At 39.2% G+C, this 26833-nt stretch overlaps 1 protein-coding gene across 7 annotated transcripts in view; it reads left to right on the plus strand.

The window, feature by feature from the left end:
- LOC105475489 (ankyrin repeat and IBR domain containing 1) overlaps positions 1–26833 on the plus strand; it is a 155617-nt gene that overhangs the window by 5589 nt on the left and 123195 nt on the right. For 2 of the 7 annotated variants that reach the window (XM_071094817.1, XM_071094819.1), the window contains exon 2: positions 19526–19610. The exons of 4 other annotated variants lie outside the window; for them this stretch is intronic. The gene's annotated coding sequence lies outside the window, so the exon portion shown is untranslated. Of the gene's footprint in view, positions 1–15102; positions 15281–19525; positions 19611–26833 lie in introns of all 7 variants that reach the window. One more of the 7 variants, XM_071094818.1, reaches the window with a different exon arrangement.

Here is a 26833-nt window from a genome sequence, read left to right on the forward strand (position 1 = left end):
ATGGGGTTTCACCGGGTTAGCCAGGATGGTCTCGATCTCCTGATCTCATGATCTGCCCGCCTCGGCCTCCCAAAGTGCTGGGATTACAGGCGTGAGCCACTGCGCCCGGCCACAAAGAACTCTTATATCCCCTTCACCCAGATTTCTCCTATTGTTAATGTTTTGCTTACTTCCATTGCCTGCCCTCTCTCTCTGTGTCTCCATACATACATACATACTCATTACAGTCTTTTTCTGAACCTTTTGGAGCAAATTGCCAACATGGTATCACATCACCCCTAAACACTACAGCGTCTGTTTCTTAAAAATAAGCGCTCTCTTATACAGCCAACATACTACCGTCCAAAGAAGAAAATCAACATGGATACAACACTGCTATCTAGTTCAAAGAATCTATACAAATTTCATCTACTATTCCAACAGTCTGTCTCTCTTTTCTGGCACAGGATCCTATCCAGGAATACGTGTTACAGTTAGTTATTATGTCTGTTCATAGTTCTTTAGCCTCAGTTTTCCATCTTTCATGTCCTTGATAGTTTTAATAAGTATATGCCCTGTATTCTGTGTGGTGACCCTCATCCTAGATCTATATGATATTTCCTCATGACTCCAATCAGGTCATGCATTCCTGGCAGTAATACCACAGAAATGCTGCTGTGCCCTTCTCAGTGTGTTGCATCTTGAGGCATACTATGTAAAACCATGCCACTAATAGTGATATTGGCAAGATTATATTTGTGCCCTTTGTGATTTATTAGTGTTTGTGGAGATACATTCCAAAATTATGCTAGTATCGCGTTTCTCATCAACGCTCCACTCATTAGCTTTTGAATTAACCACTTTTATGATGATTGCCAAATAATTTTTTTTTATTTCTGTTATTTCTTCTATACATATTAGTTGGTATTATGTCATAAGGTACTACTTTTTTTTTTTTTTTTGAGACAGAGTCTTGCTCTGCTGCCCAGGCTGGAGTGCAGTGGTCTGATCTTGGCTCACTGCAGCCTCCACCTCCCAGGTTCAAGCAATTCTCCTGCCTCAGCCTCCCGGGTAGCTGAGATTACGGGCACCCGTCACCACTCCCGGCTAATTTTTGTATTTTTAGTAGATACGGGGTTTCACCTCTTTCTCTCTCACTTATTAAACTTAAAGCAGTAAAGACTCATGGATTTCGATTTTGTTAAATGTGTTCTGATTTGTTGCTATTATTATTTATTTTGCTTTTTAAGGTAGTCCTGATTTAGCCAGTGGTAGCCTCTTCAAGCTGGCTCCTCTGCCCGTATATCATGCCCCTATCTCATTCATTGTGCATTTTCTTGGGACTTTCTGGCAGAACAAGCTGTTCCTGGTTCATCTTGTGCTTTGTCTACTAGAGTAGAGAAAGTAGATTCCAGAGCCCTGGAATCAGCCATTTCTCCAAGGAGCTCTGTTTTTGTTTTTTTGTGGGTTGGTTGTTTGGGTTTTTTTTTTTTTTTTTTTTTTCTTGAAAGATGGTATTTAAAACAAAGATTTGGGGGCTTAGTTTGCTCATTGCTACTGGAATGTCATTGCTTCCAAGCCGTCATAGAAGACAGAATTAGGACACTTGTATATGGTTTATATACACACATATACAAAACACACACTCATATACATATGTAATTAGTTCTGTACCTGTGTGTACATATTACAGAATCATAAAGTTGTTCCTGTAGTTCCAATTCCAGTCCAACACCCCAGGGTTTTTCCTAGCTTTCTCCCTTTAAGTGTTGATGAATGCCTTCTGCGGCAATAAGAAACTAGGCTTCGCATTAGCCTCAATATATTTATCATTTCCCCAGTTGTTTTACTTATTTGCCCAGTAGGCTACCATTCTCCCTGCCACGTAGACCATCTCCCACCTTCATCTACCCCTACTAATATGCATCATTAACTGCTAGGCCTGCTGGCTTTTGCGTCTGTGGATCCACAACCCTTCACTGAGCCTATGACTCTGTGCAGCTCTCTGTTTCCACACAACACCCATTGTCCTCGCCTCTAGGCTAATTGGCCTGCACTTTTGGTAGTCTTCCCAACATGACCTCACTGCCGTGCATCTTCAGCTAGCTTGTGGACACCTTTACATGTTCTAATAGTTAATTTTTAAATCTATTTCAAGAATTTACAATTATACATATATGTGATAGAATATATACACATAGTTTCCCCACACACAAATGGTAACATACTATATTAAATATTCTACACCTTTTTTTTTTTTACTTATCTTGAATACCTTTCCATTCTTTTTAACAACTTACGTAGTATTTCATTGTGCATGTGAGTTTGTATATACATCCAGAAACACGCATACACACACCTACACCTGCCTACCAGTGGTAGAATGTTTAACAGTCATAAATTTCTCCTGTTTTGGTAGTCATTCTTCTTTGCAGTGTGCCTTTGCTTTTTCTGTCTAGAGGTAGAATCTCTTTCAGTGAGCCGAGATCGCACCACTGCACTCCAGCCTGGGCGACAGAGCAAGACTCCATCTCAAAAAAAAAAAAAAAAGGAATCTATTTCTCCATCTCTTTCTTGAGTCTTGGCTAGCCTCATGACTTACTTTGATGAACGAATATGATAGAAGTGATCTATGAGTTCTGGAACCAACTCCTAACGAGGCTTCAAGGAATACTTTCTTGCTGCTGAGAGTGAGGAAGCTGGTTTAGTGTATGGAAGCAGTAGATGTGTCTTGCCGGAGAACCGAGATACCCCAGCTAACAGCAAGCACCAACCAGCAGGTGTGAAAGTGGGTTATCTAGCACCTAGTAGCCCAGCTGACCCTTTAGCTGAACACACAGGAACCAGAGATGAAAACAGCAGAGAAACTGCTAGCCAACCCACAGAGTTGTGAAAAATAACATACTGTTTTGAGATACTAAGTTTGGGATGGTTTGTTCTGTAACAGTAGATACCTGAAACCTTAACTGTGTTCATTTTGGACATACGGATTGTCTCTAGTATTCTATTATGAATAATATGTAATTAATATCTTTGTGCATAGTATATACCAATTTAATTTTAATACTTAATGCTAAATTATTTTTCAGAAATATTGACACAATTTGTATTGTCACCATTAATGTCTGAGAGTAATTATTTCCTCTATCAACTGACTGTCACTGAATGCTTTTCTTTTATAATAAAATGAGTTTTTAAAAAAAGTTTCCTGTGGTGCATTTCCCTAACTACTCATGAGGCTAGCCATCTTTCAATGTATTTGTTGGGCATTTTGATTTTCAGTTCTGTGAATTGCTTATTCATATCTTTACTCATTTTTTCCTGTTGGATTTTTTTCCCTTACTAATATGTTGGTGTTCTTCGATATCCTTATTATGGATATCATCCTTTAACTTAATTTACAAATAAGTTTTGTTAGTTTGCTTTTGTTTTAGTTTATGGTATCACTTACTGTAAATTTTTCTTTTGTCATTTCACGTAATCATTGATATGGTTTGGCTATGTCCCCACCCAAATCTCATCTTAAATTCCCACATGTTGTAGGAGGGACCCAGTGGGAGGTAATTGAATCATAGCATGGGGGCAGGTCTTTCCTGTGCTGTTCTCGTGATAGTGAATAAGTTGCACAAGATCTGATGGTTTTAGAAAGGGGAGTTTTCCTTCACAAGCTCTCTTCTCTTTGCCTGCTGCCATCCATGTAAGATGTGACTTGCTCCTCTTGCCTTCTGCCATGATTGTGAGGCCCCAGCCATGTGGAACTGTAGGTCAATTAAATCTCCTTTTCTTCCCTGTCTTGGGTATGTCTTTATCACCAGCGTGAAAACGGACTAATACAATCATCTATATCCGTCTTTTTAAGACTTTTTGATGTTCCTGTCTTGAGAATCTCTCTCTCCTCTCTAGGTTAAACGAACTTTTTCCTAAACTTTCTTCTAACTTTCTCATCAAATAGGAATCATGTTCAGCAGCCACAGAAATCCAAAAAAGGGTCGTATAAATAAACAAGGGGGATTATTTTCCTCAAGTAATGAGAAATTAGAGGTAGACTGTCCAGAGCTGGTATAGTGGTTCCACAGTGCTATCAGGAATGCAGGTTCATTTGTCTTTCTGTTTAGTCATCCAGGCTTGTCACCTCGTGGTCTTCAGATGGCATTCCAGACTGAGCAGTAGTTTCTTTATATTCTTTTGCTATCCGTGGCTCTGCTTGTTTTAACTGAGAATCATATCCAGTTTGGTGACTGTAACTTCTGGGGATGGGGCCAAGATAAAGCAGCTCCCTTCCCTCCCCCAGAATAACAAGTTCTTATGAAATATTTTTTTTCTGTTCTTTGAAAAAAATAGTGCTGATTTTGCTTTCTGTGCCATAATAAATGTGTCTTCAGGATAAAGCCCCAGAATTTTTTTTCTTTAACCTATTGGGCTGTCATGTTTTAAAGTTATTTATAAGCAAACAGGGAAATAAACGTGATTACATTCTCAAATTGGAAATGTTGGGAACATGGGACTTCAGCATTATGTTCAATAAGTAATATTTATTCAGGGTGTTCTGTGTGTCAGTAACTATGTTAAACAATGGGTATAAAAACTGAATATGGTATGATCCTCATCCTCAAAGACTTTACCAGATAACTCAGGAAGCAGATAAACATTTAATTATAGTTTTAGATGGTGAGTTGAGTGTAGTATCAAGTTATGGAGGAAGGACTTTGAAGTTAGTTGAGGGATGGGGAGCTATTATCATGGAACTTGATAGCGAAAACAACTTTTAAGCTGATACTTGAAGGACTAATAGGAGTTACCCTTTTCAGGAGGAGCTAGTAGGGAGGAGGAAGCAAATTCCACGTGCTTTAGTAGTTTAGTGGGTGAAACTGAGTTATAAGTCATAGGCTGTGAAGAGATGAATGCTGGTCTTAGCAGGGACTTTTCATTACAGCTGGGAACCTTAAGAAGGTTTTAAAATGGAATTGGACAAGATCAGATTTGCCTTTTTTTTTTAAATTTTTTAAAATTATTATACTTTAAGTTCTAGGGTACATGTGCACAACGTGCAGGTTTGTTACATATGTATACATGTGCCATGTTGGTGTGCTGCACCCATAAACTCGTCATTTACATTAGGTATATCTCCTAATGCTATCCCTCCCCCCGTCCCCTCCCCACAATAGGCCCCGGTGTGTGATGTTCCTCTTCCTGTGTCCAAGTGACCTCATTGTTCCAATTCCCATCTATGAGTGAGAACATGCAGTGTTTGGTTTTCTGTTCTTGCGATAGTTTACTGAGAATGATGGTTTCCAGCTGCATCCATGTTCCTACAAAGGACACAAATTCATCCTTTTTTATGACTGCATAATATTCCATGGTGTATATGTGCCACATTTTCTTAATCCAGTCTGTCACTGATGGACATTTGGGTTGATTCCAAGTCTTTGCTATTGTGAACAGTGCTGCAATAAACATACGTGTACATGTGTTTTTATAGCAGCATGATTTACAATCCTTTGGGTATATCCCCAGTAATGGGATGGCTGGGTCAAATGGTATTTCTAGTTCTAGATCCTTGAGGAATTGCCACACTGTTTTCCACAATGGTTGAACTAATTTACAGTCCCACCAACAGTGTAAAAGTGTTCCTATTTCTCCACATCCTCTCCAGCACCTGTTGTTTCCTGATTTTTTAATGATTGCCATTCTAACTGGTGTGAGATGGTATCTCATTGTGGTTTTGATTTGCTTTTCTCTGATGGCCAGTGATGATGAGCAGTTTTTCATGTGTCTATTGGCTGTATGAATGTCTTCTTTTGAGAACTGTCTGTTCATATCCTTTGCCCACTTTTTGATGGGGTTTTTTGTTTTTTTCTTGTAAATTTGTTTGAGTTCTCTGTAGGTTCTGGATATTAGCCCTTTGTCAGATGAGTAGATTGCAAAAATTTTCTCCCATTCTGTAGGTTGCCTATTCACTCTGATGGTATTTTCTTTTGCTGTGCAGAAGCTCTTTAGTTTAATTAGATCCCATTTGTCAGTTTTGGCTTTTGTTGCCGTTGCTTTTGGTGTTTTAGATGTGAAGTCCTTGCCCATGCCTATGTCCTGAATGGTATTACCTAGGTTTTCTTCTAGGGTTTTTATGGTTTTAGGTGTAACATTTAAGTCACTAATCCATCTTGAATTAATTTTCGTATAAGGAGTAAGGAAAGGATCCAGTTTCAGCTTTCTACTTATGGCTAGCTAGTTTTCCCAGCACCATTTATTAAATAGGGAATCCTTTCCCCATTTTTTGTTTTTGTCAGGTTTGTCAAAGATCAGATGGCTGTAGATGTGTGGTATTATTTCTGAGGGCTCTGTTCTGTTCATTGGTCTCTATCTCTGTTTTGGTACCATATGCTGTTTTGGTTACTGTAGCCTTGTAGTATAGTTTGAAGTCAGGTAGCGTGATGCCTCCAGCTTTGTTCTTTGGCTTAGAATTGTCTTGGCAATGCAGGGTCTTTTTTGGTTCCATATGAACTTGAAAGCAGTTTTTTCCAATTCTGTGAAGAAAGTCATTGGTAGCTTAATGGGAGCACTGAATCTATAAATAACCTTGGGCAGTATGGCCATTTTCACGATACTGATTCTTCCTGTCCATGAGCATGGTATGTTCTTCCATTTTTTTGTGTCCTCTTTTATTTCACTGAGCAGTGGTTTGTAGTTTTCCTTGAAGAGGTCCTTTACAGCCCTTGTAAGTTGGATTCCCAGGTATTTTATTCTCTTTGAAGCTATTGTGAATGGGAGCTCATTCATGATTTGGCTCTCTGTTTGTCTGTTACCGGTGTATAAGAATGTTTGTGATTTTTGCCCATTAATTTTGTATCCTGAGACTTTGCTGACGTTGCTTATCAGCTTAAGGAGATTTTGGGCTGAGACAATGGGGTTTTCTAAATATACAATCATGTCATCTGCAAAGAGGGACAATTTGACTTCTTCTTTTCCTAACTGAATACCCTTGATTTCTTTCTCTTGCCTGATTGCCCTAGCCAGAACTTCCAACACTATGTTGAATAGGAGTGGTGAGAGAGGGCATCCCTGTCTTGTGCCAGTTTTCAAAGGGATTGCTTCCAGTTTTTGCCCATTCAGTATGATATTGGCTGTGGGTCTGTCATAAATAGCTCTTATGATTTTGAGATACATTCCATCAATACCGAATTTATTGAGAGTTTTTAGCATGAAGGGCTGTTGAATTTTGTCAAAGGCCTTTTCTGCATCTATTGAGATAATCATGTGGTTTTTGTCTTTGGTTCTGTTTATATGCTGGATTACATTTATTGATTTGCGCATGTTGAACCAGCCTTGCCTCCCAGGGATGAAGCCAACTTGATCATGGTGGATAAGCTTTTTGATGTGCTGCTGGTTTCGGTTTGCCAGTATTTTATTGAGGATTTTTGCATCGATGTTCATCAGGGATGTTGGTCTAAAATTCTCTTTTTTTTGTTGTGTCTCTGCCAGGTTTTGGTATCAGGATGATGTTGGCCTCCTAAAATGAGCTAGGGAGGATTCCCTTTTTTTCTATTGATTGGAATATTTTCAGAAGGAATGGTACCAGCTCCTGCTTGTACCTCTGGTAGAATTCGGCTGTGAATCCGTCTGGTCCTGGATCTTTTTTGGTTGGTAGGCTATTAATTATTGCCTCAATTTCAGAGCCTGCTATCTATTCAGGGATTCAACTTCTTCCTGGTTTAGTCTTGGGAGAGTGTAAGTGTCCAGGAAATTATCCATTTCTTCTAGATTTTCTAGTTTATTTGCGTATAGGTGTTTATAGTATTCTCTGATGGTAGTTTATATTTCTGTGGTGTCGGTGGTGATACCCCCTTTATCATTTTTTATTGCGTCTGTTTGATTCTTCTCTCTTTTCTTCTTTATTAGTCTTGCTAGCGGTCTATCAATTTTGTTGATCTTTTCAAAAAACCAGCTTCTGGATTCATTGATTTTTTTGGAGGGTTTTTTGTGTCTCTATCTCCTTCAGTTCTGCTCTGATCTTAGTTATTTCTTGCCTTCTGCTACCTTTTGAATGTATTTGTTCTTGCTTCTCTAGTTCTTTTAATTGTGATATTAGGGTGTCAATTTTAGATCTTTCCTGCTTTCTCTTGTGGGCATTTAGTGCTATAAATTTCCCTCTACACACTGCTTTAAATGTGTCCCAGAGATTCTGGTATGTTGTATCTTTGTTCTCATTGGTTTCAAAGAACATCTTTATTTCTGCCTTCATTTCGTTATGTACCCAGTCATTCAGGAGCAGGTTATTCAGTTTCCATGTAGTTGAGCAGTTTTGATTGAGTTTCTTAGTTCTGAGTTCTCGTTTGATTGCACTGTGGTCTGAGAGACAGTTTGGTATAATTTCTGTTCTTTTACATTTGCTAAGAAGTGCTTTACTTCCAACTATGTGGTCAATTTTGGAATAAGTGTGATGTGGTGCTGAGAAGAATGTATATTCTGTTGATTTGGGGTGGAGAGTTCTATATATGTCTATTAGGTCCGCTTGGTGCAGAGATGAGTTCAATTCCTGGATATCCTTGTTAACTTTCTGTCTCGTTGATCTGTCTGATGTTGACAGTGGGGTGTTGAAGTCTCCCATTATTATTGTATGGGAGTCTAAGTCTCTTTGTAAGTCTCTAAGGACTTACTTTATGAATCTGGGTGCTCCTGTATTGAGTGCATATATATTTAGGATAGTTAGCTCTTCCTGATGAATTGATCCCTTTACCATTATGTAATGGCCTTCTTTGTCTCTTTTGATCTTTGATGGTTTCAAGTCTGTTTATCAGAGACTAGGATTGCAACCCCTGCTTTTTTTTTGTTTTTCATTTTCTTGGTAGATCTTCCTCCATCCCTTTATTTTGAGCCTATGTGTGTCTCTGCATGTGAGATGGGTCTCCTGAATACAACAAACTGATGGGTCTTGACTCTTTATCCAATTTGCCAGTCTGTGTCTTTTAATTGGACCGTTTAGTCCATTTATATTTAAGGTTAATATTGTTACGTGTGAACTTGATCCTGTCATTATGATGTTAGCTGGTTATTTTGCTCGTTAGTTGATGTAGTTTCTTCCTAGCATCGATGGACTTTACATTTTGGCATGTTTTTGCAATGGCTAGTACCGGTTATTCCTTTCCACGTTTATTGCTTCCTTCAGGATCTCTTGTAGGGCAGGCCTGGTGGTGACCAAATCTCTCAGCATTTGCTTGTCTGTAAAGGATTTTATTTCTCCTTCACTTGTGAAACTTAGTTTGGCTGGATATGAAATTCTGGGTTGAAAATTCTTTTCTTTAAGAATGTTGAATATTGGCCCCCACTCTCTTCTGGCTTGTAGAGTTTCTGCCAAGAGATCTGCTGTTAGTCTGATGGGCTTCCCTTTGTGTGTAACGCGACCTTTCTCTCTGGCTGCCCTTAACATTTTTTCCTTGATTTCAACTTTGGTGAATCTGACAATTATGTGTCTTGGAGTTGCTCTTCTCGAGGAGTATTTTTGTGGCGTTCTCTGGATTTCCTGAATTTGAATGTTGGCCTACCTTACTAGGTTGGGGAAGTTCTCCTGGATGATATCCTGCAGGGTGTTTTCCAACTTGGTTCCATTTTCCCCGTCACTTTCAGGCACACCAATCAGACGTAGATTTGGTCTTTTCACATAATCCCATATTTCTTGGAGGCTTTGTTCATTTCTTTTTACTCTTTTTTCTCTACAGTTCTCGCTTCATTTCGTTCATTTGATCTTAAATTGCTGATAATCTTTCTTCCAGTTGATCGAGTCGGTTACTGAAGCTTGTGCATTTGTCAGGTAGTTCCCGTGTCATGGTTTTCATCTCTATCAGTTCTTTTAAGGTCTTCTCTGCATTGAATTATTCTAGTTATCCATTCATCCATTCTTTTTTCAAGGTTTTTAGTTTCTTTGTGCTGGTTACGTAGTTCCTCCTTTAGCTCTGAGAAGTTTGATCAACTGAAGCCTTCTTCTTTCACTTTGTCCAAGTCTTTCTCCGTCCAGCTTTGTTCCATTGCTGGCGATGAGCTGCATTCCTTTCTAGGGGGAGATGCGCTCTGATTTTTTGAATTTCCAGCTTTCTGCACTGCTTTTTCCCCATCTTTGTGGTTTTATCTGTCTTTGGTCTTTGATGATGGTGACATACTGATGGGGTTTTGGTGTGGGTGTCCTTTCTGTTTGTTAGTTTTCCTTCCAACAGTCAGGACCCTCAGCTGCAGGTCTGTTGGAGTTTGCTTGAGGTCCACTCCAGACCCTGTTTGCCTGGGTATCAGCAGCAGAGGCTGCAGAAGATAGAATATTGCTGAACAGCGAGTGTTGCTGTCTGATTCTTGCTCTGGAAGCTTCGTCTCAGGGTGTACCCAGCCGTGTGAGGTGTGATGTGTCGGTCTTCACCTAGTGGAGGATATCTCCCAGTTAGGCTACTCAGGGGTCAGGGAGCCACTTGAGCAGTCAGTCTGTCTGTTCTCAGATCTCAACTTCCATGCTAGGAGAGCCACTGCTCTCTTCAAAGTTGTCAGACAGGGACTTTTACATCTGCAGAGGTTTCTGCTGCTTTTTGTTTAGCTATGCCCTGTCCCCAGAGGGGGAATCTATAGAGGCAGGCAGGCCTCCTTGAGCTGCAGTGGGCTCTACCCAATTCAAGCTTCCTGGCGGCTTTGTTTATCTACTTAAGCCTCAGCAATGGCGGGCGCCCCTCCCCCAGCCTTGCTGCCGCCTTGCAGTTAGATCTCTGACTGCTCTGCTAGCAATGAAGGAGGCTCCGTGGGCTTGGGACCCTCCGGGCCAGGTGTGGGATATAGTCTCCTGGTGTGCAGTTTGCTAAGACCCTTGGTAAAGCACAGTATTAGGGTGGGAGTTACCCGATTTTCCAGGTGTTGTGTGTCTCAATTTCCCTTGGCTAGGAAAAGGAATTCCCTTCCCCCTTGCGCTTCCCAGGTGAGGCGATGCCTCACCCTGCTTCAACTCTCGCTGGTCAGGCTGCACCCACGGACCAGCATCGACTGTCCAACACACCCCAGTGAGATGAACCCGGTACCTCAGTTGAAAATGCAGAAATCACCCATCTTCTGTGTCGCTCACACTGGGAGCTGGAGGCTCAAGCTGTTCCTATTCGGCCATCTTGGGTGCCACTTCCAGATTTGCCTTTTAATAAAGTTAATTTGGTTATAGTAGGGAAAATTCAGTTGGGGGTGGGATCTGGAAGCAAGGGCTGCCTATTAAGGAGTTTATCTAATATGTTAAAATCTATTCCAGTAGTAGTCAAATATCTGTTGAGCACCTGTGTAAATATAAGGTGGGGGAATACAGAGGTATGTAAAACATATAATTCCTATTTTCAAGGAGTTTGTACTTTAAAATAACCGAGAACTTGGTAACAACAATATGAGGCAGTATACTAATGTTATGGCTTCTATCTTATAAAATGAGAGCAGATAAAGCTAAAATTAAGACTTGAAGCCAAAAGATCTTCACGGCTACAAAGCCCATATTCTTTCCAGGTATGCTACACTGCTTCCCATGTCGCTTATTACCACTTGATTTATTACCTGTATGTTACCTCAGAACGCTTGTGACATAAGATTAGAGTACAATTAAAATGATTTTCAACTTGGAATACCAAGTATCATATGATCTCCACTCTGGCTTTCTCCAGGTGGTTTCTGTTGGATGGAATATAACCAGAAAAATAAATGTTGGTTAGAAAAATTGTCACAAGTGGCTGGCCAGGCTCTGTGGCTCACACCTGTAATCCCAGCACTTTGGGAGGCCGAGGCGTGTGGATCACCTGAGGTCAAGAATTCGAGACCAGCCTGGCCAACATAGTGAACCCCTGTCTCTACTAAAAATACAAAAATTAGCCGGACATGGTGGTGCGTGCCTGTAATTCTAGCTACTCAGGAGTCTGAGACAGGAGAATTGCTTGAACCTGAGAGGTGGAGGTTGCAGTGAGTCGAGAAGATAGCCCCACTGCAGTCCAGCCTGGGAGACAGAGTGAGACTCTGTCTCAAAAAAAAAGAAAAAAGAAAAGAAAAATTGTTACAATGAAGAAGTTGTTATGAACAATCTTGAGATTAGTTTCTGTGAAACTTAGTATTGAACTGATAGGACAGTGGGGGACAAGATGTGTTATGTCATTAGATAACTAGATAGCATACTTATTAATGTTAAGGTTCTTCTTTCTATAAGTAGAGCAAGGAATGAAAAAAGGGCATGCACTTTTGCCAGTAAATAAAGAATTGGTGGTTTTTGATTATGTATTTGCTTTTATTTCCAGAAAGCAATTGTACAAATAAAGATTATTCTAGCCAGATGCTGTGGCTCACACCTGTAATCCCAACACTTTGGGAAGCTGAGGTGGGTGGATCACCTGAGATTGGGAGTTCAAGACCAGCCCGACCAATATGGAGAAATCCCGTCTCCAGTAAAAATACAAAAATAGTTGGACGTGGTGGCACATGCCTGTAATCCTGGCTACTCAGGAGGCTGAGGCAGGATAATCACTTGAACCTGGGAGGTGGAGGTTGCCGTGAGTAGAGATCGTGCCATTGTGCTCCAGCCTGGGCAACAAGAGTAAAACTCCGTCAGAATACATAGGATAGGATAGGATAGGACAGGACAGGACAGGACAGGACATCTGTCTTTCAACCATTGTAACTCTTAAATCTGTTAAACCAACTATTGAGACTCAGGCCTTACAAAGATGGCTAATTTATTCTTTAATCTCTTTCTATTTCTGTAAGACGTGTGTTTGCCTTGTGGTGACATTTTCTTACCTGTATGTTGATGTATTTGAGTAATCTTCTGAGAGTCTTTCTTGCTCTGAAATGTGACTTGACATGATATCTACAGAATTACTTAAAAATTAGGATGTGATATTCTGATTGGAAAAACATTACTTATAAAATAGGAAGAGGTAGAAAGGAAGGATAAAGGTTGGGCTGATAATTTGGTATTACAGGATGAGGAGAAACAGGAAAACTCAGAGGGGATACTTATCTTTTAACTACTCAAAAACTCTGAATGTGGATTAAACGTCAGATGCATAAGGCAAGAGAAAATGAAAAATAATAAGGTTCCAATTCAGGGGTTTTATAGTCTAGTAGTCTTTTCTACTGATAATCCTTGAGAGAATTGAGTGTTAATGTGCTAAGCCAGAGGTTCTCAAAGTTAATGTGTATCACACACACTTGGAATGCTTGTTAAAATGCACATTGCTGGGCCTCACCCCCCAAGTTGCTAATTCAGTAAGTCTGAATGAGGTCTGAGAGTTCATTTCGGACAAGTTCCCAAGTGCTGTTGCTAATTGCTGTTGTCTGTTGTATGAAATTATTTTGTTTCTCTTCTATGCCTTAAAATGGTACTGGTTATATGCAATCATTGGAAAAATTTTAGAAATCATTCCTCAAATCATTTTTCTGTATTCTGTGCTTTAGATGAGAAACACTGACAGAGAAACTTAGATAATTTTTTTTAATTGATGAAATTAATTATAATTCCAAACCTCAGCTCATAAGAGAAGGTAAAAACAAAATTGAATAGACATAGAAAAATTAATCTGGCAGCCATTTGCAGGATGGACTGGAATGGGAAAAGACAGAGTGTAGGTTCTCTCATCCATCTACTATCTAGATTATGATTTAAATAATCATAAAAGAGATCTCTCCATCTGGAATTTTTGGCCCTTAGATGGAAGTAGCATCAACCACACATCAAAGGCCAGGTTTTTTGTTTGTTTTTTGGAGTTTTCATTTTTTGAGACAGAGTCTTGTTTTATTACCCAGGTTGGAGTACAGTGGTACGATCTTGCCTCACTGCAACTTCTGGCTCCCGGGCTCCTCTGATCCTCCGGTCTCAGCCTCCTGAGTAGCTGGGACCACAGATGCTTGCCACCACATCTGGCTAATTTTTGTGTATTTTTGGTGGAGATGAGTTTTGCCATGTTGCCCAGGCTGGTCTTGGACTCCTGAGCTCAAGCGAGCCACCTGCCTCAGCCTTCCAAAGTGCTGGGATTACAGGCGTGAGCCGCTGCACCTGGCCAAGGACCAGTTTTAAATATAGCACATGCCATAATGTCCATGTGCTAGGTCGTAACCTAAAAGTTGTGTAGTATTTGCCTTTCTCCATGGTTCTTACCACCTTCCTTATCAATACTCCTTACTTCTTGTTGTAGTTTCTGTATACTTCTGTCTCCCTAATTGGATTTCTGGCTTTTTTTTGTATTCGATTTGATATCTGTATATTAAATAATTTATGATTTCGAAGTCTAGATGGGCAGGATGAAAATCTCTGCATTTTAAATCTGGAAAAATATATAAGGAAATTATCAGGGGATTTATATCTTTGTAAATTTTTTATACAGCAATTTAATACCATGTATACATTGTCAACTTCCAAGTCGTATCTCTAACCCAGATCTCACATTTCAGCTTCAGACTAGTATATCCTTTTGCCTACCTAGTATCTAATAAGCTTCTCAACTGTAACTTGTTCAAATATAAGCATATTGTACCCCAAATGCTCAAACCTCACCTCCCGCAGTCTTCCTCTCTCAGTAGTGGTAACCCCTTGCTTCCAGGTGCTCATGCCAGGACCTTGGAGTCATTCTTATTTTTGCCTTCTCTCTCACTTTCTGCTTCCAATCTGTCAGTAGATTTTTTGGTTCTTACCTTCAGAGTACATCAAGAATCCAACTTAAGAATTCACCACCATCACTGCTACCTCCTGCCTTTAAGCTACCATCACCTTGTACTTGGATTGGTGCAGCTGCTTCCTAAATGATCTGCTTCTAGCCTTTCTTCTCACCCCCATTAGTCTTCTTAACAGACAGCTAGGCTGGTCCTGTTAAATGTAAGTCTGGTCATTTCACTTCTCTGCTAAAAACCTTCCAGTGACTTCCCCTTTTACCGGGAATGAAAGGGTAGTGATTTACAGTGACCTTCAAGACCTTACCTAAACAGTTGCCTGCCCCTATTACTTCTCTAGAGTTCATATCCTACTAGTTTCTTCCTTACTCTCTATGCTACAGTAACACTGGCCTCCTTTTTGTTCCTTGAACACTTAGGGTATGGTCCTGTGTATGCACTGGCTATTTCCTCTATCTGGAATATTCTTTCCCCTAGATACCACATGGCTCACTACATCACCTTCTTTAGCTCGTTGATGAAACATCGCTTTGGGCTTGGTCGGTGGCTCACCTGTAATCGCAACACTTTGGGAGGCTGAAGCAGGAGAATTCACTTGAGTCCAGGAATTCAAGACTAGCCTGGGCAACGTGGTGAGACCTCCCCTCTACAAAAGGTAAACAAAATTAGCTGGGCATGGTGGTACATGGCGGTAGTCCCAGCTACTCAGGAGGAGGCTGAAGTAGGAGAATCACTTGAGCCCGGGAGGCTGAGGGTGCCGAGTCATGATTGTGCCACTTTACTCCATAATGAGTCACAGAGTGAGACCCTGTCTCAAAAGGAAAAGAAAATTCATTTTGGTAAGGGCTTTGCTGACTACCCTTTTAGACATTACAGTACCACAAAACTCTCCTTGCTGGCTTTATTTGAGAAAAAAATAAAAAGCAGTGAGTTTAGTTTATTTTGTTCCTGCTGCATTCCCCTTCACCTGCAATAATGCCTAGCACATGATAGGTGGTTGATAAATAGTTGTTGCAGTTTATTATTTTAGCTGTCAAGAAGAGTATTCCTTTCCTCTGAGAAGTACACTGGAAAAAAATCCTGTAACTCTAACGTAGGGTACCAGTTATTGACTTCCAACATTTACTCTGCTTTCTTTTTTCTAAAATTGATAAAAGTCCTACACCTTTCTTGTTTGGATTTGAGATTACTCTGTTTGTTTTGTTTTGTTTTGTTTTGTTTGGCAACATCCTACCCCTGGCATAAATCCTTTCATTCTCTCTAAGGTATATGAATTATTAGTTGCTATCATTGACTGTGATGATTGCTAACACTGGTAGAGATATTTTGGTATGCATTTTGCTTTTAGATGACTTTATGTCATGATTTATAACTTTAAAGCCATAGGTTTTTTTCAGATTCTCCAAGAAATGTTAATACCTATTTCTTCCTTTAAGCCTAGATTGAGAGTATTGTTCCTGTTTTGATTTTTGAGGGTTTTGTTCATTTTAGTATTTTTGTGTAGCTAGTGCTTAATAACTGCCTGAATTGGAGGAGTTAGGTTCTGTGGAAGCACCTTGCTCTCTTACTCAAACTTGGATTTTATGTACTTGCTATGAAAGTCATCATATGCTTCAGATTTTTCATTTCAGGTATTTTGCACTATTGTCAGATCATGTTTTGAATTGTGTTCTAACTTTACTATTTGAAAGAGTCATTGTAGCACTTAACGTTCATCCTGCTGCCATTTCTTCAGGATGTAGGGAAGCACAGTGACTCTAGTCTCACTTCTTCATATCTTAAAAGAGGTGTTACAGGCTGTTATACTTTGTCCTTCATTACTTCATTAAGATATGCAGAAAATAAGTGAATTCAAAGACATTAAGTCAAATACATAGGATTCCGGTTCTTATTTCTGATGTTGGAGAGGTTCTAGTCTCAGACTGGATCTATGACCTTGGCAACAGACAGTAGACATGGGAGCTCTTAACTCCCTCTTAAATGTAACTGTTATATTTTGTTGTTATGGCAATAGAATGTGCTTAATGCTAAGATTCCATATCTATAGCTGAAGATGTATACAGTATAAATTAATTCTTTTTCTCATATCCAAGCCAGGACTTGAATGTCAACATGCATAGTAATAGGGGCTTTGCTGAGAAAACAGATACTACGACATGACTTAAGACACTCTGTAGGAAAAAAAGCCTAGGTTCAAAGATAAATACAACTTTACCCAAAATAGTGATAAATTAGAACCAACTTAAATGTAAAGCAAAAACTGAATTATCTGTATAGCAGAATTTGATTATTATTAAAATGTGTTCAAGGAGTAGTTAACCAAATGGAGAAATGTTCATGAGAAAGTAAGTACAAAAGAAAAGATTCCAAGTATATAGCATGATCTGGTTCTGCAATTAAAAGAAGGCTATATACATACAGGAAAGAAGAAAATATACCAATATGTTGACACTGATTAATTCAGGATTTGCAGATTATAATGATCTTTTTATTTACTTCTTTATACTTTTCCATATATTTTCCAGTTTAGATAACTAACTATAATTTTATTATTTTTAAAAGAAAAAAAATTTTAGAAACAGATACAGCTGTGTGATTCTAGGCAAGTTAATTAATTAGTGATGACAGTGATAATGGCTACATTATACTGAGTACCTACTATTTAACTTACATTGTGTGTATTTTGCACATTTTATCACCCTTACTTCGTAATGGCCAAGCAAGGGAGGCCTAATTGTCTGCCTTTACATACTGGAAGAAAGACTCAAAAACTTTAAGTAGCTTGTAAGCTAGTAAATTGTAGAGCCAGGATTCAAACCAAGATTTGTGTTCATAATTTTCTTAGTATACTATAAGGTCTTTCCAAAATGATTGAACTTCCAAAACCTGTGATTTCTTATTGTAAAATGCAGGCCAGGTTGTATGGGAATGAAATGACAGGAGGTACATAAACCACAGGATTAGGTTTTTACACATGTATTCTTCAAGCTTTATTATTAAATATGTTCATTTAACAACATTATCTAAGATTTAATTCTGTAATATTAAACTTGTAAGTTGCATTTCTTCAAAGAAGAGCAATGTTAGTCCATTGGTTAACATTTTGTCCTGTTTTTGTGTTTACACAGTACAGTTTTACAGTCATTTTTTGAAAGCTTGGATTACATAAAGATAAATGATACTGTGTTAAAAGAGGTAAAGTTTATATTTCTCACTTTCCTTGAAACATGTCTTAACAAACCTCATATTTTGCTGGGATTTGAAGGGACCTCTGTTCCTTACTTGATTTCTGAACCATGTGAATAGCCAAAACAGTAAGCATATCCAGTTTTTTCTTCCCAGATTTGTTAATATCCCTGGGGTAGCTAAAGGTCAGGAATATTATTGCAAATGGAAAAGAAGTATTACTGTCAATACCTCTCTCAAGTTTCATACTTTTGTTTAGAAGTTAGTGTAAAAAAGTTGCTGAAACACCAAAGTATGATAGATTGGGTTCTGGCTGATAGTTACCATTATAGTCACCAAAATACATACATACATGTATAGATGTAGATTACTTACTCTTATGTTCATTGTTATGCTGTTGCTTATGGGTATAATGAACATACTTTCCAGAATATCCAGGACAAGTATGATTTCAAGTATTATTTAATATAGTTGGTCTCTCTATTAATTATGTGTCTTAATTTGGGATTTGGAAAATATGGACAGTATTATCTGTGGGAAATATAAAGAAGTATAAAACCATTGCCCACAAGTTTACAATTTGACTGGACAAATAAAATATTCCTTAAGACAGTGAACATGTAAAAATTTTTTTCATGTGTTATATCTATTGAACAGTGTTCCATTGTATGATTAACCATCACTTATTTTATCTATCCTAGTGATGAACACCTAGATTATTCTGCATTTTAAGAAACAAACTTCAGGATAGTGTTTTTTTTTTCCCCTGGAAGTGAAAAGGAGGGAAAGGGATTGTAGCAGAGGAAAAAGCTAAGTTACATGTTTAAAAAAATAAGAAATTTTACAGTTATGGGGGAAGAGGCAATGGCATCATGGACATGAAATAAATTAATGTTAATCATAGTAACAATTCAGAGGAGGAGGACAATATTTTCAGGAATCTTTCATTTGTCTTTTTTTTTTTTTTTTTTAATTTTGAGACAGTGTCTTGCCCTATCACCCAGGCTGGAGTGCAGTGGCGTGTTCTTGGCTCTTCTCTCTTGGCTTACCTCTCGAGTTCAAGCAATTCTTGTGTCTCAGCCTCCTGAGTAGCTGGGACTATAGGTGCATGCCACCACGCCTGGCTAATTTTTTTTTTTGTATTTTTAGTACAGGCAGGGTTTTTCCACTTGACCAGACTGGTCTCGAACTCCTGGCCTCAAGTGAACTGCCTACCTTGGCCTCCCAAAGTGCTGGGATTACAGGCATAAGCCACTGTGCCCGGCCTCATTTGTCAATAAATATTTATTAAATTTTTTAATGTGCCAAAATGCTAGGTGCTGTTGTTACACCTGTGAATAAAACAATTATGGTCTCTGCCCTTAGCAAACTTATAACCTAGTAGGATAGACAAACACTAAACATATAAATAAATCAAATTTATAGCAAATGATTTGAAGGGATACATAGACCAATGATAGAGTGATAACAGGATTAAAGACCAATTTATAGGGTGTTCAAAGAAAGTATCTCTGAGAACATGATATTTTTTATTTTATTTTGGAGATGGTCTTGTTCTGCTGCCCAGGAGAGAGTGCAGTGGTGCTATCATATCTCACTATAACTTCAAAATCCTGGGCTGAATCTATCTTCCTGCCTTCCTCCTTCCCAAGTTGCTAGGACTGCATGTGTGCATGCACTACCATACCTGGCTCATTTTTTTCACATTTTGTAGAGATGGAGTCTTGCTGTGTTACCCAGGCTGGTCTTGAACTCGTGGCCTCAAGCGATCTTACCATCACAAAGCACTGGAATTACAGGTATAAGCCACTACTCCCAGTGAAGGACATGATATTTAAGACAAAGTTGGAAGGATTAGAAGATGTTAAAGCCTAAGAATTGAGGAGGGAGTAATGATAAGAATATTTCAGGCAGAAGGAAGTGCGTATGAAAAGCCCTAAGGGTTAAAAGTAAAAAAAAAAAAAAAAAAGGAAAAAGAGTTGATATATTCGTGGAGCAAAAAAGGGGCCAGTGTAGCTGGAGCATACTAAGCACCTAAGCACGATGTGGGAGGAATTTGAATACTATTCTAATGCAGCTTCAAGCCATTTAATTATGCTGTAAAGCAAAACATAACTATTCTCTGACTGCTGTGTGGAAAATAGATTGTAGTGATGAGAGGGCAAAAGTAGAAATGGACAAATGAATGAGGCTGTTGAAGTTGTTAAGGTAAGAGGTGAAGGTGACCTGAGCTGGGATTATCCAAGAGATGGGAAGGTTTGGTCATATTCATAATATATTTTCAGACTAAGAAAGGACTCAAGGATGAGTTTTCTGTTATTGGCCTGAGGGAGCAGGTGACAATGTCATTTATGAGATGCGTAAGATTGGAGGAAGAATAGCTTGGTGGAAAGGATCAAAAGAATTGAGGTAACCAGTTACACCTCTAGTACAAGATGTCAAGTAGGCACTGTTACAGGAGTCTGGATTTCAGAACAGAGGTCAATAGTTCAGAAGTTAGGAATCATCTGTATATGTAAGTATATGTGGTATTTAAACTCCTAAAACAGAATGAGATGAACCAGGGGAAAATATAGTTGAAGAAGTAGGTGTGAGGCTTAGGAGCAAGCTCAGAGGACCTCCAACATTTAGATAAATTCCATCAGGAATCTGAGAACCAGGTGTCCAGTGAGGTTGGAGGAAAGACAGGAGTTCCTGGTATCTTGGTAGCTGAAACAGGGAAGCATTTCAGAAAGGAGGAGAGAACATTTGTTCAGAGGGCTGCTAAGAGTTCAGATAGGATGAGAGTAGGAGAAAATATACTGGATTCTGTGATACGATCAGCATCTAGTTAAGTGACAGAAACCACAAAGTAATTTGAAAAGGGAAAGTTTAATATAAAGAATTATTTACTATAACAGGAGATTACCTACTGAGGGGAAAAGAGAACTTTAAAGAATATGTATATATATGTAGCAGATATAGGGAGCAACCGTTACTACTAGGCCTGAGGCAGTGCACCCAAGGAAGGAACGAATCTGAAAGAAGCCTCCCTCCAGCACCCCTGGACTGAGATTCAGAACTCATTGGAAAGGGCATAACTATGGCCCTTGGGATGGCAGAGAAGTTCTCTAGGGTGCTGCACTCAACTCACCTGTAGAAAATCTTCCTCTGAGGGGCCAGGGAAAATAGCTCATGGGAAGTGCTCCACCAGCGAAACTCACTGGGGGCGCTGTGTGCTGCTGGAAAGCTACCTTGTATGGTGCTGGGGGAAAAAACTGTAGACCTCTCTGGGAGTCCACTCATGGGGGTGATAAGTGCTTAGAAGCCATCCTCCAGGATCCCAGGAGAAGTTGCCGACAGGAAAGTACCATTCACTATTAGCATCCATACACTGCAGAAGCCTACTGAGAGGAACAGAGCAAAACCAGGAAAAGAATCCTTTCTCCTGTAATGTCCCTCCCATATCCTCTACTGACAAAGTTTAACAGCATGACAGCCAGCAAAGGAAAGTAGTTTCCAATGCCCACCTTCATTATAGCGCAGCAGGTAATGGAGGATGAATTTTGAGTTGAGAGGCAATACGTTGACAGTTGGCACACATGGGATATTGCTGTTGATCTTGATAAACAGTCAGGGAGTGGTGAGACTAGAAGCCAGATTGCAGTGAGTTGAAGAGCAAATGGGAAATGATGAATGGAACAGATATGTAAACAGCTCTTTCAAGAAGAAGATTTACTGTTAGGTAGAGCAGAGTTAAGGTGTAGTAGCTACTGTGTGGGATATTTGCAGAGTATTTGTTTCATTTAATTTTTTAGAATGTAAGAAACTTTTTGAATATACATACATACATAAAAACATACAAATCAAGAATACCGCTCAATAAATATTCACTAAGGTTTCATTAGCATCCATATCTAGATATAGAATATAACTAGTACTCCAGAAGCCTTCCCTCATCCATCCAGTGAAAATTATGCCTCCCAAGAGTAACTATTATCATGACTTCAACAACACAGTTTTACCGTTGTGGTTCTTCATATAAATGGAATCATGTAGTATATGCTAATCTATGTGTTTTCATTCATTCTACTCCTAAATGATGTATATACTCCTAAAAATCTCCATAGAGATTTTTGTCTTGTATGTCTTTGTTTACACTGTGGTCATGAAGATGTTCCTTCATGTTTTCTTCTGAAAGCGTTATTGTTTTACTTTTCACATATACATCTGCAGTTTATCTGGAATTTGACTTTGGTGTGGGGTTTTGGGTAGAGTTCAAGATTATTTTTTCCGTGTGGATATGCAGTTGACCATGCATCTATTGAGAAGACCATCGTTTAAGCCAGAAGATTTTTTAATGATAGAAAATAACAAAACATGTTTACATGTTGATAGGTGATCTAGGCCTTTATCATTCTCTAGATTCTAGGGAAATGGTGGTATAGGAATGGGTTAAGATAAATGAGATAACATAATTTTTGGAAAGGAAGGAAAGGTTTTTGAAAAGGAAGGGAATCTGTTGCATAAATAGAACATATGCCTTTGCTTCTTTTTTTTTTTTTTTTTTTTTGAGGCGGAGTTTCGCTCTGTCTCCCAGGCTGGAGTGGTGCAGTGGCCGGATCTCAGCTCACTGCAAGCTCCGCCTCCCGGGTTTACGCCATTCTCCTGCCTCAGCCTCCCGAGTAGCTGGGACTACAGGCGCCCGCCACCTCGCCCGGCTAGTTTTTTTTGTATTTTTTAGTAGAGACGGGGTTTCACCATGTTAGCCAGGATGGTCTCGATCTCCTGACCTCGTGATCCGCCCGTCTCGGCCTCCCAAAGTGCTGGGATTACAGGCTTGAGCCACCGCGCCCGGCCAGCCTTTGCTTCTAAAGATGTGCGCTTTCGTTGTGACAGGTAGAAGAGAAAAATGAGTTCAAGTACAGATTGGTTTGTAAATTTGACTATGAGGAGAGGAAAAAATTCTTTCTGTATACTTTTGTTTTGTTTATGAGATAAAGATGGGTCCTGAGAAGATACGTCAAGAAGGAAAGGTTTCTTAGCACATGGGTATTTACTTGTTTCAGTACCATTTGTTGAAAAACCTATTATTTCTCCATTGAGTTACTTTGTACCTGGAGTAGAACCAGCCCTACTAAACTATGCCTTGACTGTGGTGAAAAATTGGATTGTTCTTAATAGAGAAGTGATGGAACTGCTGTCAGGTAAATATATTTGGAATATAACGGAAGAAAGTATTTGTAGCCCCTTGATGTTTAAAGGCATATGATTGTATTTTTGCAAAATCAGCGAATTAAAAACTAAAGCGATCATATTATAAAAGGCATTATCTTCTTTTAGAATTTGTCTTTACTCCTTTTGGTGGAGGAGAGTACAGGGCCTCACTCTGTCGCCCAGACTGGAGTGCAGTGGTGCAATCTTGGCTCACTGCAACCTCCGCCTTCTGAGTTCAAGTGATCCTCCCACCTCAGGCTCCCTGTAGCTGGGATTAGAGGCGTGCACCAGCACACCTGACTAATTTTTGTATTTTTACTAGAGACTGGGTTTCACCATGTTGCCCAGGCTTGTCTCTAACTCCTGGACCCAAGCGATCCTCCTACCTGGACCTCTCCCAAGTGCTGGGAATACAGCTGTGAGCCACTACACTGGGCCTGTCTTAATTGGTGTCCTTTGACTTAATAGTAACACTACCGCAATGGACTAGCTGTTTCCTTTTGGCTTGCATCTCATCTAGCTGTACCTTACATTAAGTTTTTGTTTAGTAAGTTTAAGGGATTTAAGGGAGAAATACCCTTCATTTTTAGAACAGCTTGTGGTAGAGTGTTTGGGGAAAGCATTACTCTAAAGTATAAATTATTCATCACAAGAAGATACTTTTGCAAATGTGGCAGTAGGCCACAGTGTTTTCCAGACTCTTCTTGATGTTTGACTTTAAACAGGAAGAGCGTTAGAAGTATCTTTCATTTTATAATACAACTGAAAGTATTATGCAGTACCTATAGCATGGGTTCACTTTCTCCTGAAATCTCTTTTGTAATAGCATGTCTTACCCTGTTTCTTCAATTGAATCAGTGGGATAACATTGAGGGACAGGAAAATAATAAAATATTCCCTGATTCTAAACCAGTTTCCTTAGGTGAGGGCTATAGTTGTTCAGCAATATGAGTTTGGCTATTATCAGGTAAGCCTACGATTCAGAAATAATCTTTCACTTAAATTTTAAAAAGCAAGTAGAATCCAACAGAAAAGTAAATGTCTTTGTATTATCTTGTGATTTGTTCTTTTGGTAAGAGAAGGTACGTAGACCCACTAGAAAAGTGTCTTTGTGTTATCTAGTGCTTTCATTCACATACTGATTACTCAGTAATAGCATCTGAATTTGTGAAGAATATGTAAGTTTGTGATTTTTTGAGAAAGCTCTGTAAGGAAAACCCATTTACTGTTAACAAACATTTTATAGGACCCTGTTGCCCTAGTATAGACTAGAATTATTCTGACTTTATTCTGTATAAGCTTGTAGTAACTTGATTCATTGATACCTTCCAAGGGGTTAGCAGGCATCACCTAAAATATATTGGCTACCTTGGTGTTGTGTCTTCTTTCTTTCCTGTAACTGAAAGTATTCAACTATCTCTTCTATAACTATCTATAATACAGTTTCTGGTCTTTTTTTTTTTTTTTAATTTAAGTTCTAGGGTACATGAGTACAGCATGCAGGTTTGATACATAGGTATACATGTGCCATGTTGGTTTGCTGCACCCATCAACTCATCATTTACATTAGGTATTTCTCCTAATGCTGTCCCTCCCCAAGCCCCCCGCACCCCCGACAGGCCCCAGTGTGTGATGTTCCCTGCCCTGTGTCCAAGTGATCTCATTGTTCAATTCCCATCTATGAATGAGAACAGTTTCTGGTCTTTTAAAAAAATTTTTTTTTGGAGATAGGGTCTCACCCTTGTCACCCAAGCTGGAGTGCAGTGGTGTCATCACGGCGTACTACAGCCTCGACTTCCTGGGCTCAAATGATCCTCCCACCTCAGCCACCCGAGTAGCTGGGACTGTAGGCGCATGCCACCATGCCTGGCTAATTTTTTAATTTTTTGTAGAGACAAGGTCTCGCTATGCTGCCTAGGCTGGTCTCTAACTCCTGGACTCAAGCGATCCTCCTGCCTCAGCCTCCCAAAGTGCTGGGATTATAAGCATGAGCCACCACACCTGGTGGTGTCATTTTGAAGTACTCTTAACTGAATAATGAGCCAAAAAGACACTTGAGTAACTTCTGTACCATGACATAGAGAGGCTGAAACAAATAAGTTGGGGTAGGGGAGACCTGGATGATTTTCAGTAATTCAGGTAGTAGAAGAAAACTTTTTCTTTTTAAATTCTCATACAGTAAAATGGACATATTTGGATATACAGTTCTATGAATTTTAACACATGTGTAGATTAGTATAACCACCATCATGATCAGGATTCAGACAGTTCTGTCACCCCAAGAAAACTCCCTTGTCCCATCCCTGTATAGTCATACCCTCTCCCACTCGCCAGCCTTTAGCAACCACTGGTCTGTTTTCCATTGCTATATATATATATATATTTTTGAGAATGTCATATCAATAGAATCATATAGTATATAGCCCTTTGAGACTTGGTTTCTTGCATTCAGCATAATACCTTTGAGATTCATCTAGGTTGTAGCATTTTCTTTGCTGGATGTGTGATTTGCAAATATTTTCTCCCAGTCTGTGGTTTTTCTTTTCATTCTCTTAATAACAGTCTCTTTTGCAGAGTACAGGTTTATAATTTTGATCAAGTCCAATTTGTCAATTTTTTTCTTTTATAGATAATGCTTTTGTTGTTATGTTAAGAATTCTCCCTAATCCCGGGTCATGAAGATTTTCTCCTGTGTTTTTTCTTCTAAAAGTTTTATAGTTTTAAGTCTTACTTTTCTTTTTTTTTTTTTTTTTAATTTATTTATTATTATTATACTTTAAGTTGTAGGGTACATGTGCATAACGTGCAGGTTTGTTACATATGTATACTTGTGCCATGTTGGTGTGCTGCACCCATCAACTCGTCATTTACATCAGGTATAACTCCCAATGCAATCCCTCCCCCCTCCCCTCTCCCCATGATAGGCCCCGGTGTGTGATGTTCCCCTTCCTGAGTCCAAGTGATCTCATTGTTCAGTTCCCACCTATGAGTGAGAACATGCGGTGTTTGGTTTTCTGTTCTTGTGATAGTTTGCTAAGAATGATGGTTTCCAGCTGCATCCATGTCCCTACAAAGGACACAAACTCATCCTTTGTTATGGCTGCATAGTATTCCATGGTGTATATGTGCCACATTTTCTTAATCCAATCTGTCACTGATGGACATTTGGGTTGATTCCAAGTCTTTGCTATTGTGAATAGTGCTGCAATAAACATACGTGTGCATGTGTCTTTATAGCAGCATAATTTATAATCCTTTGGGTATATACCCAGTAATGGGATGGCTGGGTCATATGGTACATCTAGTTCTAGATCCTTGAGGAATCGCCATACTGTTTTCCATAATGGTTGAACTAGTTTACAATCCCACCAACAGTGTAAAAGCGTTCCTATTTCTCCACATCCTCTCCAGCACCTGTTGTTTCCTGACTTTTTAATGATCGCCATTCTAACTGGTGTGAGATGGTATCTCATTGTGGTTTTGATTTGCATTTCTCTGATGGCCAGTGATGATGAGCATTTTTTCATGTGTCTGTAAGTCTTACTTTTCAATCTATGATCCATTTTTAGTTAATTTTTGTATAAGTTGTCCTTGTATCTAGGGTGATGGCACTTTTTTTTTCTCCATGTGGTTGTGTAATAGTTCCAACAGCGTTTGTTGAAAAAACTACCCTTTCTCCATCGAGTTCTTTTGCTCCATTGTCAAAAATAAGTTGACCATATTTGTATACACCTATTTCTGAATTCTTTTCTGTTGCATGAATCTGTGTCTATCCCTCTGCCAATATGACCCTGTCTTAATTGTTATGCTTTAGAGTAAGATTTAA

Source organism: Macaca nemestrina, chromosome 4 (genome assembly GCF_043159975.1).
Source record: "Macaca nemestrina isolate mMacNem1 chromosome 4, mMacNem.hap1, whole genome shotgun sequence".
Taxonomy (NCBI): domain Eukaryota; kingdom Metazoa; phylum Chordata; class Mammalia; order Primates; family Cercopithecidae; genus Macaca; species Macaca nemestrina.